The sequence below is a fragment of the Sebastes umbrosus genome, chromosome 6, assembly GCF_015220745.1.
Source record: "Sebastes umbrosus isolate fSebUmb1 chromosome 6, fSebUmb1.pri, whole genome shotgun sequence".
NCBI lineage: Eukaryota > Metazoa > Chordata > Actinopteri > Perciformes > Sebastidae > Sebastes > Sebastes umbrosus.
In genome coordinates, this window is record NC_051274.1 from 10605430 (window position 1) to 10628430 (window position 23001).

At 39.3% G+C, this 23001-nt stretch overlaps 1 long non-coding RNA gene across 2 annotated transcripts in view; it reads left to right on the plus strand.

Annotated features, from left to right (window-relative positions):
* Window positions 1-2204: 2204 nt before the first annotated feature.
* Window positions 2205-23001, plus strand: part of LOC119489472 — a 40085-nt gene continuing 19288 nt past the window's right edge. Inside the window, exons 1-3 of one of the 2 annotated variants that reach the window (XR_005207181.1) lie at window positions 2205-2315; window positions 3286-3490; window positions 6521-7399. This is a non-coding gene — a long non-coding RNA (uncharacterized LOC119489472). Of the gene's footprint in view, window positions 2316-3285; window positions 3491-6520; window positions 7400-23001 lie in introns of those variants that run through there. The other variant, XR_005207180.1, reaches the window with a different exon arrangement.

The following is a 23001-nucleotide window of genomic DNA, read 5'->3' on the forward strand; positions in this document are numbered from 1 at the left end:
TGTGAGTATACAGCATCTAACTGGTGGATATAACCGGTGGCATGACGTCAGTATCAACATACGCCACCAAGCTTCCTCATTATTAATGCAAAGGACTACAGCAGGGTCAGCCATAGCCAACTGCCAGAAATCGCCTACAGAAAACATGAGATGAGAGAAGGAGTAATGAGGGTCGTGACACAGCTCTGCGGCCTGAGGCAAAACACTCGAGAGCCCTGAGGCCATGTGGTCCCAGTCGTAGTGGGCCTGGGTCTTATATAGCTGCTACAATCCTTGACTCGCTCTTGTTGTCATACCCCGCTACTACTTCTGCTATATAGTATATGCACCATTCTAGTGCAATAATTACATTTATTTTATTGCAATAATTACATTATTCTAGTGCAATAATTACATTATTTTAGTGCAATAATAAAATGTATTGTAGTGCAATAATTACATTTATTCTAGTGCAATAATTACATTATTTTAGTTCAATAATAAAATGTATTGTAGTACAATAATTACATTTATTCTAGTGCAATAATTACATTTATTATAGTGCTATAATTACATTTATTCTACTGCAATAATTACATTTATTCTACCTCAATAATTACATTTATTCTACTGCAATAATTACATTTATTTTAGTGCAATAATTACATGACTCTAATGCAATAATTACATTTATTCTAGTGCAATTATTACATGACTAACACAATAATTACGTTTATTCTAGTGCAATAATTACATTTACTCTAGTGCAATAATTACCTGACTAATACAATAATTACATTTATTCTAGGGCAATAATTACCTGACTCCAATGCAATAATAACATTTTTTCTAGTGCAATAATTATATTGTATTTATTTATTTTACTTATTTCAGAAACTGTGTTGTTGGCTGTGGATGTTTGTTTGCTGAAGTTGTTTAGTTTTTGTGGTGTTTTTCCAGTCCTGTGTCTTTTAAAAGTTCAGTGTGTAACATCTGGCAGCATCTAGAGGCAAGGTTGCAACCTCTCAAGTGTGTGTGCCATGCCTGTAGGAGAACTACGGTGGCTGACGTGAAAACGCAAATTGCCCTATCTAGAGCCAGTTGTTGTAAGAGTAGCGTAGGTCATTTGGAGAATAGCAGTCAGTGTGTGAGATTTGCCGGCGGCAAATGTGTGTGATGGTATGAGTGAACAAGTGAGCTAGTGGAGCAGAATACAGAGTTAATTTAGCTTTGAGAATATCAAGTGAATGTACAGTGCAAGTTGCAGTTTGTGCAGACATATATGCGGCAGCTCCTCAAGACCAACAGAAGCTTCCTGTGTCTTGTTTCCCTGCAGCTGAGTGGAGTGACCGGGGTTAACTCCGTAGCGAGTAACGTTATCGACTCCGGCCCAAAACACAGTGTTTGGTTTGTCCATTCTTGGCTACTGTAGAAACATGGTGGCCGCCTTTGTTAAGAGAGGACCAAGCCCCCAGGAAGTGCGCCAGTCGACGATCTGGACTTTCGTAGCGGCCAAACGGCGGTACTGCAACTTCCGTGTCCGTCACGTGATGCCGTTGGGCCCATAAAGACTTACATTGGGAAAGAGACGTCTGTAACTCAGCGGATACATTTTTTTGATGGGAATCAACTTCCCAGTACGAATACTCTAATAGCCCTTATTTAAAAAAATCAGTTTTTAAAGTTGTAAAATGCACTAATAGCTGAATCAGAGTTATTTCCCTTCCTCCGTTCATGTGAGTGAGACCAAAACCGAGGCTGTAGCGCCAAGCCGTGACGACAGCGTGACGTTAGGACCCCGAGACCGAGTCATGTGACCGAGCGGACGCTACTGCGCATGTCCCAGTTGCCCAAGATCCGCCAAAATACGGGTACTTTTCCAGATGGAAGTCGAGCCATTTAAGCTTCATGCGTCAATGAGCAACTCTCATAGGAATGACCGGGGTCCCGCCTCCAACGCTGTATCCAGTTCTTTTAATACATCCATGAAGAGGACCTGCTCCCTATGTCGATATAAACGGCTCATTCCAAAGTAACGAAAACACAACAATTCTTATTTTCAGGTGATTATACACTATAGAAAACATACTTATTAATATATATATATTCCATTTTTTGCCAATAGATCCCCCGAAATGTTAGACACTATCACTTTTAATTGCTAATTAAAAGTTATATTCTGTACAGTGACAATAAAGGCATTCTATTCTATTCTCCTCACATAATTGATTGCAAGATCGAGCTGCGGGCAGTGAATTGACCTCTTGGCTGACGATGATGATGATGTTGAAGATGGCATCAAGGGCTGTCTCAGGAGCAACTGAAGCACCACCGTAGTGAGCAGAAAAAATGTGTTCTTTGTCTAGGCTTGTTTTGCAGAGAAAAAGGTCACCATGGTTTCATTTTGCATGCTTGTTGCTACACAAGAGAGCACAGAGTGGTAAATAACTAACAGAAAGGTAAATTTGCTGAAAAACAGCAGCAACCACAAACATAATTGAAAGTCAGCCATGCCGCCCAGGTGGTTTGCAAGCCTGAGGAACCTGGGCAATCAACGCAAATCTCTCAGATAAGAGATGTAAGCCAACGAAGGTGTGGGAGAGCACACAGTCGCCTAACTGAGGGGCATAAAGGAAAGTATGTTTCCCTTCAAACAACACCAGAACCAAAAAACGGAATTTACCTCTGGATAGCTCGATAAAGGTATTCCTTCTGGAGCAGTGACCCGAGCATCTGTAGCTGACTAACATAAGTGGATTAAGACTGATTAGGGGGCACTCGGGTTAGATATGTACCCAAGGGGCCAAACAGAGAAATAGATAAAGACCTAAACACACCAAGCTGACATCAAAGAATTAGCGGTGAGTGAGGCCGACTGTTGCGTCGCCTCACGTCGACTTTGTCTTGGCCGACAAGTTGCATTTGAACACACCACAAAGACTACAGCCGACGGATAGTTAGCACGTACGTTCTGCGCCTGCGTGAGAGGAAATAACTCTCCACACCAGGAGGTGGCGGTAGTCTGTATTTGTCAAACAGGAAGACCGAGGACTGCGGATATACAAGCCGTTGTTATGATACGTACATGAAACAAAGCGACGTCTGCCGGACCATTTTCACACCACTCTCACTCACCACTTAGCTTCATTCCAGATGGCCATGTTGTTTTAATATTTGTTTATGGGAATGATCAGATGAGATGAAGAGGAAAAATGAGGGGAGCCTTCTGTGTTGTTCCTCTTGACTTTACTCGTTTGCTTGCTTTCCTCACTTCCGTTTCTTTTCTCGTGCACTGATTCGTTTAAGCTGAACAGCCAATCAGAGTGATTTCCCCCAACGACGAGCTCTGCAGCCAATTCAACACGCTGAATCGGCTGAGAAGCCTTCGACATGGGCAGATTAGAGCAGACGGCGCGGGACACACCGAAAAAACTAAGCTGACAGACGCTCACCTTGATGTGTCAGAGCCTTAAGAGTCTTGAATGGAGCCTGGAGAAAACATTTTGCTTGGGTAAGTACATTTACTCAAGGGCTGTACTTAAGTACAGTTTTGAGGTTCTTGTACTTTACTTACTGACTAGTTTTTCCATTTTCTGAAGAGGTCAAAACTCCAGCAACACTTGCAGACCCTGATGAAGGTCACAAGCCGAAACGCGCTTCTTTATACAACTTATACTAAAAATGTTGTCAGACTTTTCCCCTTCTCCGTGCACCTTGGAAGTATAAGGGTAAGTTGTTCCAGAAACCCCTACTCTGCTTCTACTGTATTTCCATTTTCTAAAATATTGTACTTTTTACTCCACTACATTTATCTGACAGCTGTAGTTACTGGTTACTCTACAGATTAAGATTTTACATAGAAAACAAAAGATAGATTTATAAAATACAATACATTGTTAAATATTAAACCGGTGGTTGTTTTTCAGCTTGTGACCTCTTATTAAAATCAGTGTGCAGTAGGAGCCCTTTGACAGATGTCTGAGTTGTTAGCAGTTCCACTAAAGAGACCTTTCTCATCTAAATGTCTGAGATGGTCTCATTTAAAAAACTGCTCCAGGCCAAAAAATAAAATATCCAGAAGTTTTCAAAAAACAACAACAACAAAGATGAGAGACAAGTCCAAAATATGAATACAGATTTGTATAAAATAACTTTTTCCCCCCTCTCACATTAATCATCTCTCGAGTCACGACCTCTCGGATTTATCTTGTGACCCTTTGGGAACCACTGGGCTAAACTACCTAACGGTATATAAAGTAGTTAAAACTGGCTCCACCTCCAGCAGCTACAGCAACAGAGTGCTGCTTACATACTGATGCATCTGTGCTAACAACTTGTACTTTCACTTGTGATACTTACTCACTTAAAGGGCCAGTGTAAAGCATTTCAGGGGATCTATTTGTAGAAATGGAATACAATATTCATTAACTATGTTTTCATTAGTGTATAATCACTTGAAACTAAGAATCGTTTTGTTTTTCATTACTTTAGAATGAGCCGTTTATATCTACCTAGGGAGCAGGCCCTCTTTACGGAGTCAGCCAGGTTGCACCTCCGTGTTTCTACAGTAGCCCAGAATGGACAAACCAAACACTGGCTCTAGAGAGAGCCTTACCTGAAGGCTATAGTTCTCTGACATGTTTGGAAAGGGAGGAGTGAGCGGAGGGGTATTCAGTTGGTTGCGATTTGCAACCACACCACCATATGTCACTAAATCCTACATACTGCTCCTTTAAGTGGGGTGTTGAATGCAGGACTTTTACATGTTTTAAGTATTAAAGAAAACAAGCTGTTCTCGCTAACTTCCTGGCCAACTGACAGTCTGAAACTGTGTGAAACTAGAGAACATAGCAGATTAAAACATGAATAGAGACCCTGATGTTGAGGGAGAATGTGAGGGCATTATGTCAGAGCTGCTAAAATGTTTTGACCTGTGTGAGTCGATCTTATCCAGTATTAAATGCTGCCTCGGGCCATCAGGAAGAACAAATGTAGTGCAGCATTTCACTACCAGCAATGTATTTCACCTTTTTTCACCACTTGGTCAGAAATGTAGGCCTGTTTCTAGTTTCTAAACTAATTTGTTTTATAACTAATTTGTCATTGCATGTAAAAATCGCTACAGCAGGGTGTTTCCCACAATGATTCTATTCTGAAATCTTGTTTTTGTGACTGACACAAAGGAGAAACCTGCTGGACAAAGTTGTGTGATGGGAAGTGAAGCGAAGTCTTCACATGCTGAAAGACAGAGTGGATACTGGTCGTATCTATAGGGTAACCCGCAAATTGTGAAATCTGGCAAAAACTCTTGCGAGACTCACTGCCTGACAACCTATCCTAACCTTAACTATTCAAGGTCAATGCCTAACCTTAACTATTCAAGGTCAATGCCTAATCTTAACTATTCAAGGTCAATACCTAACCTCAATGCCTAACCTTAACTATTCAAGGTCAGTACCTTAACCATTTAAGGTCAATGCCTAACCTTAACTATTCAAGGTCAGTGCCTAACCTTAACTATTCAAGGTCAATGCCTAAACTAACTATTCAAGATCAATGCCTAACCTTAACTATTCAAGGTCAATACCTAACCTCAATGCCTAACCTTAACTATTCAAGGTCAGTGCCTAACCCTAACTATTCTAGGTCAATGCCTAACCTTAACTATTCAAGGTCAGTGCCTAACCTTAACTATTCAAGGTCAATGCCTATCCTTAAATATTCAAGGTCAGTGCCTAACCTTAACTATTCAAGGTCAGTGCCTAACCTTAACTATTCAAGGTCAATGCCTAACCTTAACTATTCAAGGTCAATACCTAACCTCAATGCCTAACCTTAACTATTCAAGGTCAGTACCTTAACCATTCAAGGTCAATGCCTAACCTTAACTATTCAAGGTCAGTGTCTAACCTTAACTATTCAAGGTCAGTGCCTAACCTTAACTATTCAAGGTCAATGCCTAAACTTAACTATTCAAGATCAATGCCTAACCTTAACTATTCAAGGTCAATACCTAACCTCAATGCCTAACCTTAACTATTCAAGGTCAGTGCCTAACCCTAACTATTCTAGGTCAGTGCCTAACCTTAACCATTCAAGGTCAATGCCCAACCTTAACTATTCAAGGTCAATGCCTATCCTTAAATATTCAAGGTCAGTGCCTAACCTTAACTATTCAAGGTCAGTGCCTAACCTTAACTATTCAAGGTCAATGCCTGACCTTAACTATCTCGTGAGAGTTTCCCAACTCGTGGGTTCTTCTAGACACGACCGTGGATACTCAGCTTAAAATGACAGATGGCAATACATTCGATTTTTTTTACATAAAATTAATATTTCTTATATCATTCATTGCAGCATTATAAATGCTATTGGTTATCTCAGTTTTTTAAGACCTCCCCAGACTCTAGATTTTCTTGCCCCTTGGGGGATCTCAGGTCTCTTTGGGGAGCTAAACCCCCCCTGGCTCTTTCGTAACTCAAACACTGAGTTTGCCCATCTTTGATCATTACTCCCATGATGTTTCTGATACTCTTTCTAGGTCACTACTCAACTCCAAACCTAGACCTGCTGCTGTGCTCTGATGTCTCCCTACAAGGAACATTTTGCTCACATCGAGGACACAAACTTGTTATAATGTTCAGTTTTATTTGTGACATGTTTGTTTTAATTGGACTCCAGGACGCTTAATCCACAAATCCATCCATCTAAATTTAGCACTTTTATCCAAAATGTGTAACACAATTGTGGCCATTAATCATCTGTCTAACAACATTGTTTAGAACAGTTTTACTCTGGTTTTGAATGTTTTATTCGACTGAATCCACCCTCACAAAATGGTCCGTGATCTCCTGTTGAGCTTGGATTCAACTACAAAGAATGCATTTTGTGTTACTTCCCACACATGGGCTTTGATCTTTATTTTATGCCTTATTTTAGTTTTCGGCCTTCAATTAAATTTACATTTCTTGTGCATGCAATACATAGGCCATGGCTTTCCCAGGAACACAAGTTTTCTGTGCCGTTTTCTGCTCTCATACTGGTTTAATTTCATCTTTTCACTCGCTGCAATTCCTTACCTCTTTTACAAGGACATACAGTAGCCTAAATATACTCTTGGATGAAGCTTTTGTGTCTTCTTATCGCTCTCTTTATCATGAAAATGTCAGAGTGCCATGTCACAGTGGGCTTTTAAATGGGAGAGGAAAGAAGACATCTCATTGGTCCTAGCTCCCCTACTTAAACGTCTGTATTTTTCAACCCTATTTTCCCATATTTTGTGTCTGACTAAAAGGGACAGCAATTTCTGAAATTGGTCCAGTATTGAGGGAGAACGCTGTAGACAGCAACTGCTCACAGGCTGCAATATGGTGCTATTGGGGCAAGCTGACATCATCATTTACGTCCACTAAAGGTTCTTGTTTTTTGCCCTGACAGGGTCTGATTGTTATTATAAGTGTCTGACATGATGGAAAGAGGAGAAGTCTCAAGGAGAAGTCTCGTTCTGAAATCTGGCAAGGGGACGTGTTGCCGGAAGACAAGGGTGGAATAGTGAAATATATCCATGGTGGAAACGCGAGTGCAGGCCGGGCAGAGTTTGTTTTGTTGAGGTACAGAAAGTTTAGCTTAGTGTTATCTTTTTTTTTTTATTCATTTAAATTTTCATTGATTTTTTGTTTGTGCATACAACCAAAAGTACTCTGTATATTAACTTTTTTACAATCAGAAAGATAGAAAAAGAAAACACAATAAAGAAAATGAACAAAAAACAAACAAACAGAACAGGCATGGTTGCAAGGGTCCATTATCAAAGAAGGGTGTTTACAAATCCAGTATATTGTAATTTATACTTCAGTTAGTCCATAAGCATTTTCCACTGTCATAAACCATCCATTTTTTCCATTTACTGACCAAACATTTTCTCTCACTCTAAGCTGGAAAGTCATTTTTTCCATAGTATAATTCTCTCTCTCTATTTCTAACCATTGTGCTATAGTAGAGGATTCAGTCTTCTTGTTTTTTGTTATTGCCTTCTCACTTGTGATCAATAATATCTTGGTTAAATATCTATCATTATCAGTGACATAGTCCTTTATATTCCCCAGGTACATAACTTTGTATATCCCAAAATATTATTATTATTATTATTATTATTATTATTATTATTAATTGTAACATGCACATTTTCCCAAAATGAGTGTACATTTATGACATTCCAAAAGATGTGTGCGTGGTTTGCCCCTCTATTTCCACATATAGCTTAATGTTATCTAAATTATTTTCAACGTCACGGCTGAATATTTAGATGATTTCAACAATGTGGATAAGGTCTTTGAATTCGATGGCCGCCCGTATTTATTTGAGCCAGAGTATACAGATATTCCAATTTCACAACAAGACCTCTCCTTGAGTTGACCTTGAACACAATGACAAACAGACCAGATCAAGCGAAAGATAAAAGAAGATGTTTTATTTCTCAGTAGGGTCCTGGAACATGGGGAATATGGTTGAACAAAAATAAAAATAGTTACCCTTTAAAATGCATCACTAATCCAATTCAAGTTGTACATTTTTACCACAAAATTATTTTTAAAATCAGTCAGCACTTCATGTGCGTGTGTGTGTGTGTACCGCCTTGTATTGGTTTTGTGCCATGTGGAATTGAAACTTGAGCCCTTAATCCTCATTCACAAACAGACACTCCTGTTACACCGATCCCTCTTTCAGTACTATTAAGTGTCATTCAAATAAACCTAGATTCGCTTGATTTGGACATAAATATAGCACCACTTGTCAAATTTTGACAAAACTTGATGGTGCAGTACTTTGTATTGTCAGGGCGACTTTATGCACTTGTCTTGGAATCTCAAAAGTATGGGTTTATGACACATCTGGATAAACAACCCTTATTTTAGGATGCTTGACATGGTGTCTTGCTGCCGGTGAATGTGGAGAAAGCATTGGCTTGAATACATACAACAGGGTCAATCCTCACCAGGGATGCGCTCAGCACAATTCATCTTTTTAATGAACCATACATCAAGCGCCTCCTGTCCGCTTACACCTCAACAACGCATTGGATCTGCTTATGGCCAGTGGCCCAGCTGGAAAATCTAAGTAGAGTTCAAAGGGAACTGAGCTCAGGCTGGAGGACTGTGTTCCCCGGGGGACTGATGCCTCAAGAATAAAAATCAAAATCAAAATCCACTCAGGTATTCGCCGGAGGAGATTTAATACAGCCCCCTGAAATCCTCCCATGCATTGGCAAGGCTGACCTGGAACTGTGTATTAACTCTGAAAGGATGGGAAGAAGGTTAAAGGAGAGACTTTAGTAAGGCTGGACTCAAGAGGTGCAGGCATTAGAGCACCAGGGGAACAGAGGCCGTTTTCTGCTGCTTTAATGAGGGAGTGGAAATGGCTACAGGCCCACTTCTCTTTCTCTCTTGTTTCACATCATTTTATTTATTACTTTTCCAAATACTCTAGTTCTATATGAGTTAGCCCAGCATTTCTAGGTCTTCTCATGATGGATTCATGTGATGATAGAGGAGTTGTAAACAAAGATACATTTAAGAGGCAAATGAAAAAGTGGTGGAAGATGTACTCTGATCTTTTACTTAAGTAAAAGTAGCAATTCAACAGTGTAGAAATACTTTGTTACAAGTAAAAGTCCTGCATTTAAAATTTTACTTAAGAAAAAGTACAAAAGTATTAGCATCTAAATGTACTTAAAAGTACCAAAAGTAGAATTACTCATTATGCAGAATGGCCCAAAAGTAATTTACATTGATGTTGCAGCTGGTAAAGGTGGGACCAATGTTAATTACTTTATATACTGCTGGGTTGCATATGAATTTCCCCAGAATCAATAAAATGTTATCTTGAAAATGCTAAACATTACTCCTCTATATCTTTACATAGCAAATAGTTGTTTGCTGCTACAGTATATCAATGCTCTGGATATCATATAGAGTTGTTAGTCGCTAGTCATGTGAGTCAGTGAAGTTAACTACTAGAATGGGTTGTTGAGACAGATAGCTTTAGGGTAAAAACATTTCAGGTGTCTGGTGGTCGTGGTGCTGATGGAGCCAAACCTGCGGCTGTATGGGAGCTTTCTGAAGAACAGAGAGTCGGGTGGGATGGGTCAGCCACTATCCAACTGGCCCGCTTTGTGCAAATTTTCTGCAAATCTGGTTAACATTTGTGCTACAATGGATGAAAACCTGGCTAGTAATTGGTGTTTTTTCAGTACTAATCCTGATAAAGGTTCAGCTCTTTGCCGAGCCATAGAGAGATATTGGTATCAGTTCTTGATCAAGTCAGGCAGAGGCCGGATATTACAGGACTTCTCCTTCTCGTGGTTTGAGCAGTCCTGGGAGAGTGTTTCCATTTCCTCTCTCAGACTGACCTACTCCACTCTGAATGCAGGGCTGCTCTCCAACACTGACACATTTTCACTTCAGTCGTGGCCAATTGCCATAGGGGCTGTGGTTTTAAGAACGCCTTCCTATCGAATGTGTTATCTCTGCCTTCTATAGGGTGTTAGAGAATCATTACCATGCGGAACCTGGTGGGAGTGGGTTCACAGTGAATTTACATGAAGGGTGTCCTTGAAAGGGGATTCAATCATTGTGTAGCTCTATAATAAACAAAAAAAAAACACTAACCTGCTTTAAATCTGCACTGAGGACAGTCCATGTGGCAAATGTTGGTAGGTAACTGTTTAAAGTTGCACTAATCAAATTTGTTTTATATTAACGATGGGTCAAATTAACGTACGTATTATTAAAGCAGCTATGTGAAGCATTTTAGCATCTTTCAGCTCATTGTTTTGACTTTACACCCCACAATTTTACTGTTTTGGTTCTCTCTCACAGCTCTCATCAAACCCCTTTCCAGCAGCATAAAAAGACAGACACTGTTAGCAACTAGCTGGTAAACATAGTGAAGTATTTAGCAGCTGAAAAAACTGATATTTCTCTAAGGAGTTGGTGGAGACCAAAACAGAGCAAAAAGAGCCGTGAATATTGGACTTACTATGTCAGGAGGCCAGAAAGACGACTCCAAATGAATGCTAATATTGTTCTGTGTCTGCTGGATGTGTAAATATGCAACTGTTTGCCATATCAATTCTATATGGTGATAATATGTTAGTGATTTGTTTACATTTTGTTGCACTGCCCCCAAGTGTCCAAAAAAGGTAATGCTGCTTTAAAAAACAGAACTCAAACTCCAAACATTTCTTCAAATTTGGCACAAACGTCCACTTGAACTCAAGGATGGACTGATTAGAATTTGGTGGTCAAAGGTCAAGGTCACTTTGACCTTACAAAAAACGTTTTTGGCCATAACTCAAGAATTCAATTTCACACAAATGTCTAACAGGGTAAAATGAGGAAGTGATGACTTTTTGGACAGACATGTATGTAAACGGCAACTTGACTGGTTGGCAGAAGCATACAACAGCAAGGCGGTAATTCTAGTTTTATATGAATTTGCGAAGGGTATTAAGGATATTTTCAAAATAAAGTCACTTTGGATAGCATAGTGTGTTTGTCTTATGACAAATAGTAGATATTATTATATACTCTGCACTGTTATGGCCAGGAGAGAAAAAGTAGAAATTAGACGACTGCAAAGTAATTCTTAAGCCTGCAATAACTCTTTTTGTCCACTTGGCGGCAGCAGAAACAAGTTAACACAACACTGACATAGTATCACTTTTTAAATTGATATGCTGAACTTGTTGTTTTCACATTGTCATTTGATACATTGTAAAAATATAAATTATAGCCGCGTTAAAGATAGTGTACCTGTATTTCAGTTATTATACATTGACGAAAATGTAGTCAAGTCAAAATAACTTTATTTAACCTTATTTCTTTCAGTATGACTGTGGTTTCATCTATCCACCACAGTAGAAAGGTAAAAGAGAAGCTGGTCATTATAATAATATCATGTAGTACAGACTGCTGACTAGACTCTCAGTAACACGTGTGCCATTTCTGCTGTACTGAAGTGATGATTACGTTATGTGAATACAGTATTATGGATCCACCACTGTAAAGCGTGGTTTATGCCTGAGGCTACAAACCTCGACTACTCCCTCCTGCTTTAATGCAACATTTTGAGACACATATCCACGGTTTGTCGCAGTCTTAGGCAAATGAAAAATCCTGTGCATATATGACAGAGTGTTTATCATTTATTAATGATGCTCCGTTCATCACTTGGTGATGCTCCTCTTCTCTACCTTCATCCAAACCTGGCTCACGGGATGCATTAGCGACTGTTTGGTCAGTAACGGCCAGTGACAGGTGATTAGTTTCTACGCTGATGGCACAGACCGCTGCTTCACTGTCATGTCACACACATGCATTGCATTCCCAGCATACCCGACTCTGTACTTAATTACATGCTTGGCTGCGGATTAGCTTGTCAAAGAGGGGGGCTATGCTCTACCAGGGGATGAATCACCATCTGTAAAACTTATTTACATAGAGGGATTTCCATAAGTGACCCCCAGGTCATTACTGATAGCTTGTAAATTAAGGTGACTCGTTCTTGTCACTCTCCCAACACGTCTCACCTGTTGTAATATTAATACCACACGGGAAAGAATTCACAGCAGACATTTACAACGCTGATATACCAAAAGACACGCCTTGTCATGTAAGTGTAAATGATTAATATTAAAATCATAATCTACCTGCTGATACATACAGTATGCAGATCAGCTATTTTCTAGACGTGGAAACAATTGAACGGTTTGTTATTTTGGAATTCATTCCTGTTCTTTTTTTTTAAGGTTTCCTGGAAATAACAATGATATTTGGTATTAATTATGAGAAAATAGTGTTACTTTAGTTAGTTGTGTTGAGTTTAAAAGCTGTTGTTATTTCTCCATTTAACCAAAATAAGCATGCTTTTATCCATTATTCATTAATTATTATTATTCATATATGTTGAATTGCATGTTTGCCTGTTGACAGTTTTGTTTGTATATTTTAATATAAATTATATGTATCTATATTCAGCTGAAATTAATGACAAATGTACCCATTGAACATGGTCTCAGTTTTCTCTATAATTAATACCAAATTATATAGTGCTCTTCAGGAAATTGTTTCAGAAAGTATTTATAATTTTTGGTCGCCAAGTCAGTGAACACACTCAGTAATGTCAGTTACGCAGCAATATCAACCTAAATTAGCTACCATAAGCTATCGATTATACTAGACAAAGGTTGTATCTGTAAAAAAAAAAAAATATTACTACAATTAGATAATTTAATGCAGTGTGTCCATTAATTTCTGATAATGGACACCTACTAAGTAGTTCCAGTGAATCTGTCTGTTCACCGTTCTAAATGACTGCGCTGGCTACAAAAACACCACAGGGTGGTGACTGTAACACACAAATCTGCAAGAAGTGAGTTACACTGCCCCTATGAACTTGCTGATATTTTGTACCACATAAGTGATCGTTTCACATCCCATTCGCTATTCAACTCGCTATTTCAGACTGCGGCCGACAGTACACATGGCCTCTCACTTGATCGTGAAACAGTTGATATTGATTTTGGGACGATGACATAGCTGGATAGCTAGCTAGTTTCATGCTGAATCCAAGCCATAGAAGTGCTCTAACTATGAGTCATGTAACATTGTCCACGTGAAAAATTAATGGGACTTTTACTTCCAGTACCAGAATAGCTCCTTCCATTATACGACAGTAAGGTTGCTTTTTACTGCTCATCATTTCTACTTTTCATTTGCAAGAGAAAGAATGTGTTCCTCTCTCAAAACTTACTGTCCATAGTTGCACAGTTAACTGCTGATTAACACGACTAAGTTTCTACCAATTTCTTTAAAATATTTATTCTAGTTAACTTTCTATACATCTAGCATTAATTTAAACTAGAGACCATCTTGCGATGGGATTACACCAGCCGCGATGCCTATTAGGATCAGGGGTGTGAAGTGGGGTGCCAATGGCCCCTTCCCTGCATCCAACCCCCTACTTCCGGCGCCCTTGCTTTAACCACACCCATCTTTGAACTCAGCCTTCATTTTGATCTCAACTACACACCTGTAAAGTTTTGTGACGCCAAATTGGGCCAGGGGTTTAAAGTGGGGAGGCCAATGGCCCCTTAGCCCCCCTTGCCCACCTTCATAGAGTGGTGCAGGGATGACGTATTTTTGTCGGCCAACCAGAAGTTAGCATCACCCTGGTTCCCTCGACAAAAAAACAAGGGGATTTTTCCATTGAGTTTTGGATTATTGCAGAAAATAAGCTCTGTGGCAAACACACTTTTAAGATACTTACATGTTTTGTTCAGCAAGATAACCTTCACAAATGAACACCACTTTTAGGATTTTTGAAGTGTGAATGCATCGCCAGAAATAAAAAGCTAACGTTAGGCTATAAAGAACTACACCACGGTTGCATGAACACGAGTATACACAATGAGGCTGTAAAGGCAGACGAGTTGACGTGATGATGTTTAGTAGTCCCATTTAGCCACTTGTTAGCAACCCCCTTTTTTAAGACATGTTGTTCTGGTTGTTTGTTTGGATTTTCTGTGGTGTTAAACACAGGCCTTATTTCAGGCATCTAACCAAAAACCCATTCAAAAACCCCATTGACATCCAGACGAGGGAACTGGAAGTGCTAAAATGCTAACTCATTCCTGTATTTTGATCTCAACAACACATCTGTAAAGTTTCATGACTGCATCTTCCACGGTTGCAATGCTGTAAAAATCTGTCCATAGACAGACATATAAACACCTCTGTGTGTTAGACCCAGCTGCGGTAGGTTTCTCCAGGAGACCACACTTCGCCATGATGTCACACACACAGACTCACAAGGTGAAAACAATAGCAGCATCGCTGTCACAGCTGGTAATGATGTAACCCACAAGTTGGAACTCACCTGTTTTCTAATCTGTGTGAATTATTTATATGTTTCATAAAAAGTTCCACTTCTATTTGCATTTCAAAACACTTCTTGTGACATTGTTTTTTTTCTGGGCGAGACTTGCACCTCTGCATCCGAATGAATGAATTTCAAGTAATTTTGTGACAGAACTGAATCTATATCAGGATATTTATTACTGCATCTAACAGATAAATGAAATATGCTAATTTTAAAGGACACATCTGTTGATGAATAATGGAACATGGCCCCGAGAGTGTGTGTGTCTGTGTATGAGGTGATTATAACTACTTGTCTGTCTGGCTGTATGCCAAAAAATTCAATCTACTGTATACTTTACTGTATATCGCATATAGAAAGCTTTTTTCCATACTTTTTTTCTCCCAAAACTCCTTTGATCTCCTGTGCCGCAGTCTAGTGTCGGTCCACTGATGCAACATTAGTGATAACAATACTGGCAACAGAGACACTTGACTGTTTTCCCATCTCCAATGTTTCACAGTGAAACCGTGAAGCAATTTTCCACCGGTGGACGAGCTGTAAGGTCATTGCATCAATTCTTGTCAGCTTAGGTAACATCATTTCAGACCAGGCAGCGGCTGCTTTGCAGAGGGCGCTAATATAATCAGAGGATGAAATGTCACAACAAACCTCAAATTGCAAACCTCTCTTTCCCAGTTGTCTTCAAAGTGGGGGGAGAAAAAAATCTAAATCTGCCTTCAGTTTTAATGAAACGTGATCACCAAGTTGTACAAAAGCCTCATGATCTGTCGGCTGCATACAAAAAACACAGGTTTACACACACTTGAAATGCTAGACACACTTTTCTATGCCTCTAGTCTTTTGTCATGAAGATGTTATTCTGTTTGTCCTTCCCGCATCTCCCATCTGCCCTGATTGTACTTCTTGTGGGTCATGTATCCTCGGGGGATTGTTAATGGCAGTATAAGTGAAAACACAAAATATAGGAAGCAGCAGGAAATGGGAGTGATATACTCTGGAACCGATGGAGGGCCTAAGGCACCATATGTTCTAGGTGCACTGTGACTAACACATTTTCTGGCAGCTCATGAATACGGGATTTATAGGCAGACACAAAAGTATGCCGTCTATAACCTAAAAAAGAGATTCTACACATTCTATAATGGACTATTTTATATATAAAGTGGTATTCGTCCCCTTTGGCTCAACTTTTTTTTCTTTTTTTTTAAAGAAGAAAAACATCCTCAATCACTGTCATAATACATGGCGGCAGATTTCATTACCCTGTTGGCATCATAGTATAAACCTATGCAGCGCTGCATACATATTACACCCTTGGTTTGCCCCTTAAGCATTGGTATTTTGTATTTAATTTACCCTTTCATGCATGCAACGACGTCTCTATCTAATTAGTGCATAAAATTTAAAGTAGACCTCCTCATTATCTTGTCATAGCCCGTGGGTAGTTACGGTTATAGTAGAAAGAAAATAGCTCACATGCTTCACCCAGAGGCAATAGATGAAACACTTCACACCCTACTGTTGACTGGACCTCATCTGTGTTATTCTCACACACGTCTATATGAGAAGAATAACACCTTTTCACTAAGCCACTTAAAGGAGATGCATGTGTGTATATTTCGTTTAATAATAAAATAATGTGAAATATAATCTTCCCTGGAGGAATTTAATCGGCCCAGAACGAAACGATTTGGTAACACAGCTCGTGATTTACAGTGTAATTTCATTGTGTGAATAAGATACCAATAAAATACTTCCTAATGGTACTTAAATGTAGGTACAGTGGAAGGAAACTATGGGGAACAGGGGAGTAACAATTTCAGAGGAAAGGAGAAATAAATTATTTTTTAAATACCGGCTACCTGTGGGGTACAGAACTGATGCACTAATATTCTGTCAAACCTATAAAGTAATACATAAGTGTTATGAGCAAAAACATTTGTTTTTATTGTGCTGCAGTCAATCCAAAGAACATTACGCGTTCGGCTAAATTGCCTATGCAGTAGGCTGGTGTTTATCCTGTTAAGTCCCCTATAAGTACATTGCTGTAACCTTGCACGGCAGCTGGATTCTTGCGATGTCACGAGATCACGTGAGAATCGCAGTATCAAATGTTACACGAAAATCCATCTTGTCAGGCTTCAAGTAATGCTTTTGTGTCCGGCTTGCAAGACAACGGACCACTCATTGTCCTGTGAGGAGCTACTGGCCGCTACGGAAGTGACTTAGGTGTGTGTGTGATGACACGGAGAGGCGACAGTTAGTTCTAAACAACAATGGTGGCTCCTGAAGAGGTTAGATGCTGCAGTAGCGTCAGTTATATCAGAACTGGGGAGTATTTTTTTTAATTGAAAGAAGAGCAAAGAACGACAATAAAGGTGATGTTTTTGCTGTCAGTTAGTTTCGCTTTCGTTAGTTTGATTGACAGATGGTTCATCCAATCATCTGCCAAGTATGTTTTTGAAAGTGCCTGCCCTTTTCTAAACAGATTCCAATGATGGAATCCTTCAAATCTTCAATAACATATACTGTACGTTTTCAGAGACTTTCCAGAAGCCCCTTTCGTTACCTCAATGTACCGCCGCAGTTTCTGTGGAATATTTTAACTGTGAAATACATTATACTATAATAACTTCATAGGTTCTGCAGAATATCAACGTTGTTAACCATTTCACCCAAACTTCCGCTTTGTTTCTCCGTACTGTTCCCTTATTTTTTCTCATCTCCTTTAAAACGCTCAAGTTGTTACTCTCTTATTTATCCATAGTCTTATTTTCTTTAATTGTACGTACATTAAACGTACCAGTAGGAATGGGTAAGTATTTTATTGGCACATGATTCATACAACAAAGTTACACTGTAAATCGCGGGCTGTGTTATAAAGTGTTACCAAAAATTCATGTGCACCCATATCAGCTTTTGTATCTTACCACCACTACATCTGGAAACAGGATGTTACTGTATGCAACGTATCCTCAGACAACGTTTTTTATGATATCTTACGAAAAACTATTCCCCATTTTTCATGCGTTTTCCTACGAAAAACTTCCGTCTTCACAGAAAACAACTTAGTGAGAGAACAGCCTGCTGTACAGTATGTTGGTATTGAAAAACAGGATCAGATTTGTTGTGCAAGTTAAATTAAATGAAAATGCATTTTTATATTGTCCTTTCTATCGTGATCTAAGAAAGAGATTGTTGAGTAAAACCACCAGAAAAAATTACTTTTTGGAGGAAATGATGAAAAGGCTTTATGAAACTGACACTCTAGTATCTGTATCTGGCCATGCATGCTCATTAAGAAAGAAATGTGTTGTGCAGATACATTTTATATTGTGTTTCTATTCTATTGTGCTTCTGTATAAAACATGTATTATTTTATTTTCTGTGGTTCAGGAACGGAGTGCAGTCTGTGGTTTGTAGCAATATGTGATATTATTATGGGCCATGGAATCCAATGAATGGACCATTTCAGTTGTATTACAAGAAAATTCATTCATATACTTTATAGTTTCAACTATTTTGACCAACATATACTTTTTGAGTGATTTGATTCACATCAGTGTACAGCTGAAAAAGCCCACAGTGGATTAAAACACTAGAAACACCTTTCAGTATAATACAACACCCCAAACTACAGCTTTCAAAATGATGTAATGGTTTTCATAAAGTTGAATAAACGACTCTGACAGCCTGAACAAAAACACAATACCGGACCGTAAATTTATTCTAGTGCTGTTATGCTGGATTGTATTAGATTGTACAGGAGACATGCTCCTATGTTCCTGTGTACCTTTCAATGTAAAAAGATCTTGTAAGATTGCGTAACAGATGAGGTTGGGAAAACAGATGTGATATTTGTTTGACTACCTTGCAGTTGTTATTCAAACCAGCATTAATTGATTTTACGGCCGCTTGGCAGCACAACAAGCTGTGAACATAACATTCACACATCATCACCTTATAAAGTTATCATGGTGAACGTGTTAGCAAGTATCAGACACGGAGCAACTACTTTTGATGGTGCATTTTGACTGTGTGTTCTGGAAGTAAAACTATATAGCTTCTTGGAAGCAAAGTAATCAAAGGCTAAATTTAACTTTGAACGGCACATACACATAAAACCTGCTACACATTCCCACCTATCCTTACAAATCTCATTAATCTGACTAATTTAAACTGAGACTTATTTGGCATTCACACCAAGAGGGAAGCACATTTTCATCTCGCTTTACTCGCGCGAGTTGGACCGCCGGTATCATTTGTGTTCATTCGCGCTTGATGCGCCGAAGAGGAGAAGAGGCTTGTCTCTATAGATACCAACAATGTTTCTTTCCACCGTTTCCGCCATCAACCATGGAAGAAATATATACAGATATGATGTACTATTGTAGCTCTGGGTGCCCACAGACCACTACAATATTTTTTCCTTCATTTCTGATTCAACAACATCAGGACATCAATGATGACAGGAGGAAATATCAACGCTGATAGGCTTTCATGACAGCGTCACGCGAACTGCTCGCTCAAATTTAAATATTTCAACTTACGCGAATATGCGAATGACGCAAATTTTGCACGTTCGCGGTGCGTCATTCGCACCATTTGCGTCGCCCGCCACAAATTCATATATATTCGCCTCTTTGCGTTGACTTTGTGTGTAAAAGTTTGCTTCACTCTTGGTATGAATGGGGCGTTATAGCCCTTGGGGGTAGTGTAGCAACCTGTAAACACAACACTGACATATCATCACTGTGTAAAGCTCTTATTGCGCACGACGTACTAGCAAACAATTACCTGATTACACCACCAGCAAATACGGAGTAAAATTAGTAAAACTAGCATTCATTTAAAGTCATGTCTCTGGCCACCTGATTAATTTTACTGCAGATTAACAAAAACTATCATTAGTTGAAGCCCTAAACTGCATAACATTAAATTTCAGCTCCTCTGGCTGAAACAAATAGAAACGTACTAAGTTACATAAAAAGGTTTCTTAACGTCAGTGCAATTTGCAGGTCCAAGCCATTGTTAGTTATGTCTTTTTATTACACGGTTTTGTTGAATACTCGATTCTGATTGGTCAAACATGCCGTTCTATGGTCTGTTATTTCTTTATAGCAGACAGCTGCTATGTATAACAGACCGTTCTGTTTGTCCTACAGTTCTGATCTCGGGCTCTGGTTTCTTATTTAATAAGATATTATATTTTTATTTAATAGGATAATGTACAGCTATCAGGTCATTAATGTACATTATCCTTCACATATATCTCAGTTCTGATTTTGTTCTTTGCCACAACAATCCAATGTTTTTAGTATTCAACCACTTAGTGATGTTACCCTCTAAGGCGGCACATTAATTTGTGTGATGAAGTGTACGAACCCCACGTCTGATTCTACACCATCAACCCTGAGAGCGTGACAGGAGCGTCAGCCCCCGGAGGCCCCTAACCCTATCACCGTGACAGACAGCTCAACAGCCATTATGACAAAACAGCAACATGAAGCGAAACCAGCCAGTGAAACTTTGAGACAGGAGAAGGTACATGAGGCTTCGTTAGAAGAGAGGGCAATGAGAAGAGCATGACATCAGTGACGTGAGGAAGTCAAATGAGGCAAAACAAAAGATTAAGAACTTTCTTTTCTCCTTCTCAGCATCAACCCAAATATTAGACCATCCCAAAATACAGTATAGTAATCTGTGGTGTGTGTGGGGCTGCAGTAAGAGTGATACTTGGTATATAAAGAGTCTTTAGCCTTTCCAAAGCCAAAAAACAAGAGCAAAAGTGTAAGAATGGATTAAACGCTGTGTTTGTGTGGTCTAACGTAAGCTGCAAACCTACAGTTAGGGTGACCATATTTTAAAAACCCCCAAACAAGTACCTTTCAACACCATGGACAGCGTCTCAGCAGACGGAAAATGTGTGTCTCCCAAAATCCACCAAAACATAGTTTATTTGAAAACTGTTTAATAACACTAGTAAACACAAAATGGATTGCATTGGTGTAATATAACATATTTATTGATTGTCAGATACCTTTTTTAAACCAAACACCAGATATTTGACGTTTAGTAGTCTCATTTAGCCACTTGTTAGCATCTGCCTTTTTTAAGACACGTAAAAGGTTCAAAATTGACGAGTGGGATATTTATTGATGTATTTTATGTCGTAGAACGCAATGTTAAAATCTCTTCACCTTATTTCAGCCATCTAACTAAAAACCCATTAAAAAAAAACATTGTTTTAACTCATTTCCGAGTCATTTCCGAGTTTTAAGACTCATTCCTGTAGAAATGAGAAACTTGCTTTTATTGACGTCTGAAATCTGTTGTTTAAAAATTACCATGAATTTCTAGTGTTACATCTGGCCTTGTTCTCATTGACTGCATATGTGTAACTAAGGGGGATGGCGCGTAGCAAATGGTTGATTGTTGTATTTCAGCACCAAATTGTGGTATAATATGCTCTGTTGTGTCTCTCGCCGCCCTGTGAGGCTCTCACCGCTCTGCTCGCTTGGGGCCTGATTCTTTAATCAATAAACCAATGCTACTGCTCAATAGCTCAGCAGAGGCCTTGCCCGGCGCGCTGGCCTGGATAACACGCAGCAGGTCTCTACATTACTCATCCTCCTAACACTTTTGTCATTAATGACACTGATGCATTTTGTAGGACAGCCATGCAGAGAGAGAGAGCACTGTCCTGTGAAACACTGACACAAAGGTACAACACAGTGCGGCGGCGTCTGCACTATTGAGTCTTGAGGAAGAAGGATTTTTATTACTTATTCATGGAGATAGATTCACATTCATGATAGTTCCACAGCTGTTCAACAGGGGAGCTGATAACATCACTTGAAATTAGCACCTTCGGGGACATCCCAGTTGCTGTGAAAACGTGTGTGAGTGTGTGAGTGTGTGTGTGGGGGGGGGAGGAAACACCAGAGAAGCCTTCAGAGAAAGAGAGATGAAGGCGTTCCTGTTTATAATGCTGTTCACAGACTGCTTACAGAAGAAGCTGATTTGTATTCAAGCCACTGGTTGACTTTTGTCTTTAGCGCATTAACTTTAATGAAAAATGTGTTCCACTTTACTGGTCATTACCCTCCTCCTACTGAACCGGCTCGCCAACCCTACTCGACCGTGTCCGTTTGATTTGAACCCCCGGTGCCATGAAAACACTCATACATCAGATAATCATATAACTTCTCACTGGCAAAAAAAGGATAAAGACGGAATAAATCAGAGATGTTCCGATACCATTTTGTCCTTCCCGATTCCGATACCTGAACTTGCGGTATTGACCGATACCGAATACCGATCCGATACCAGCGTGATTAAAAAAATATACTTATTACTTCACTTTACACTTTTTTATTGTTCAGTTTGTCAGTTACAAAGAAAATAAATAAATGAAGCTAGGAATAAATAACAGTTCTGTCTCCTCAGTGGACAGCCTGTGCGCTAATTTGTCCTGTAGAGTGCAATATTCACACACCCTACTAGGGTACAATGCCAGCATTTGTACCCTTTTACCTACATCCTTGTACCTTGTTTGATTGTAGCAGCTTGCAATTTAGTATCCCCACCCCCCCTTTCTCCCCCTCAAACAAGCGTGCAGGAGACCAAAGAGAAAGACGTTGTATGTTCAGCTCTCAGTACCTTTGTAGCTTCTAACCGATCTCATGCTTCCCTCTTTGTACTTTCACATATCTGCTTTATTTTACTGTTTCGTATTCAGCTGCATAGAAGTCGTGTTAAGTTGCTGCTGATGAAAACCAACATATTCTCATTTTGCTGCTTCATAATAAAAACTTTTAATTTTAGCCTTTAAATACCAATATAACATGGGGACTTTTATTGTGAAGAACATAGGAAATTAAATGTGTTTATCACCGTTTTACAGCCGCTCTTTTGACCACTTGTCACAGCCGTGGTTACACACCCTCAAGCAGGTAGCTCTATTGTAATGGAGATGTACATTGCTGTACCATGCCGTGCCGACGCACCGAGTCATGTATGGATATAAGACACGGAAACTTGGCTTGTGTCTTGAGGAGTTGTAGCATTTACTCACCG